A 2442-nucleotide genomic window follows, 5' to 3' on the forward strand; every position below is an offset into this window, starting at 1 on the left:
GTTTGATCCCTGACTTGGGTCACTGTCTGTGCGGAGTCTGCACATTTTCCCTGTATCTGGGTGGGTTTCCTCTGGGTGTTCCGGTTTCCTCCCACAATCTGAAAGGCATGCTGGTTAGATGCATTTGCCATGTTAAATTCTCCCTCAGTGTACTCGAACAGGCGCTGGAGTGTGGTGACAGGGGGATTTTCACAGTAACTTCATTGCAGTGTTAATGTAAGCCTACTTGTGACGCTAATAAAAAACAAAATAATAAACAATGAGCATTCATGATATTCATCCCAACATGGTGCAGCAGGAAACATGCACAGCCATTGAAATCTGGAGTGGATGGTAGCAATCTGTTTTCACCTGTGTTTTGTGTTCCCGTGATATTTTCCCCTCCTGCCTCCCATTACATCCACTGATGTTGGGAGCAGCGAATCCCATCCAGTGCCCCTGACAAACTCCAACTCCACCATTTCTATTGTCAATTCCTCAAAGCAGGTTTGAGTTAGAAAAAGAGCATCTCCATCCAGTCTTTCCAGCTGATTCTTTCTGAGCTGAAGAAAATATATTCTATTATGTTGAAGATATGTGCATCTATGATTTGCTCCTGTCAAGTGTGGGGCTCTGATATATTAAAGTTAATTGAGTGCAAAACCACTGCTGTCACACTCCCCACAACATCCCCAAGGCTTGACTGGACAGGCTGTTAATTTTCATGAATCAAAGATCATTAAAAGTGCTTGGGACTAACATCCTACGCAATTGAAAAATTATAAGTTGCTAATCACCTTGTGTAGTTGAAAGAAATGTTGTATATTTTTTATGTTATGTCATTTTATTTGACAGTTCTAACAATTGCTGTGGGCGGCACGGTGGCACAGTAGTTAGCACTGCTGTTTCACAGCGCCAGGGACTTGGGTTCAATTCCCGGCTTTGGTCACTGTCTGTGTGGAGTTTGCACATTCTCCCTGTGTCTGCGTGGGCTTCCTCTGGGTGCTCTGGTTTCCTCCCACAGTCCAAAGATGTGCGGGTTAGGTGGATTGGCCTTGGGTCAATTCTCCCTTAGTGTCAGGGGGACTAGCTAGGGTAAACACCTGGGGTTATGATGATTGGGCCTGGGTGGGATTGTAGTCAATGCAGACTCGATGGGCTGAATGGCCTCCTTTTGCACTGTAGGATTCTATGAATCTATAACTCAATACCAACAAGAGGGTCCAAAAAACTTTCTAGAATCCAGGTGGGCAAGGCTTCGGGACACTGATATTTCCCCAGCTCCATTTCTCCCAGGCTGCCATCCAGATCCCAAGGAAGAGAATCAGTATTCCTCATACAGACTCTTGATGCTGGCTGCGTGGTGTCTCACTTACCCCCAAGTATCAACTTTCATTTTTGGTGCGTCTTTCTTCTGAAGGGACAGCCTTCTGTTAACCTGGCTTTTCCTCCGGTGGGCTGGCAGAGCACAATGGAACATTCGTCATACAGCATGGCAGTCTGTGCGTGGTCGAACACAGTCATGATACTTGACATCCATGAAGCAGGTGTTGGAAATTTGCACCAGATGTTCCTTCTTGTGTTTCCTCTTCTCCTCCTTGGGAGATGGATGCAACAAATCTTTTGCCAGAGGCATTGGGTCGCAATGCTGATTATAGTATCCTTAGTCCTAATTTGTATCTAAAGGGCTTTGGCATATACTTGCTAAACTGCAGTGAAGTGGCTGGGTCAGCCTGATATTTTCAGGTAAATGCAGTTAATCAGAGATTCCACGCTAACCTTTGCCACACCAGAAGCGAGCAAGCATTTCATAGATCAGTTTTATGTTGTGGGTGAGGGCAGAAGAATTTTTGCTTTTTGATGTTCCAAATGTTATTACTTTTAATTACTTTATGTGCATTGCTTGTACTTTTGCCAGCTCCCAGGTTATCAGACTGCTGAGCTGCAGTTGGATAAGACTATTATTATCTAATTTTCTGAAGGTGAAGAGATCATGGGACAGAACAGGATATATCCAGTGAGATGGAGATCAATGGTGAAGGAAGGATGGGGAAGTTCTACTCTGCCAATTTTATTCTCCCTACTGAAACTGAAAACTCTTGCAAGGTTACGGAGGGGATGAACTTGAAAACTTACTGCAGTGTTTTGTGAAGGTCTCCCAAGTCTGGGCATTGGACACATTTCTTGAACATGTCAATGGTCTGCTCCACAACTCTCAAAGAACAAAGAACAATACAGCACAGGAACAGGCCCTTCGGCCCTCCAAGCCCGCGCCGCTCCCCGGTCCAGGATTGAATTCTGAATCCAGGATCCCCGCCCAATTTTCCAGCCTATCTACATACTAATATCCTATCCACCGAGCTGTCCCTCACAGCTACGATGCTTTGTTCATCACAACCTATTAACTCACCCCCACTCCCCCATTCCAGACCATGTGATCTCCAGGGAGAGGCGAAAACCCAG

The 2442-nt window shown here is 45.4% G+C and overlaps 1 pseudogene; it reads right to left on the bottom strand.

Moving 5' to 3' along the window:
- Positions 1-1371: 1371 nt before the first annotated feature.
- LOC144497599 (small ribosomal subunit protein eS27 pseudogene) lies at positions 1372-1615 on the bottom strand (annotated as a pseudogene).
- Positions 1616-2442: the final 827 nt, after the last annotated feature.

The sequence above is a fragment of the Mustelus asterias genome, chromosome 8 (assembly GCF_964213995.1).
Source record: "Mustelus asterias chromosome 8, sMusAst1.hap1.1, whole genome shotgun sequence".
NCBI classification, from domain to species: Eukaryota; Metazoa; Chordata; class Chondrichthyes; order Carcharhiniformes; family Triakidae; genus Mustelus; species Mustelus asterias.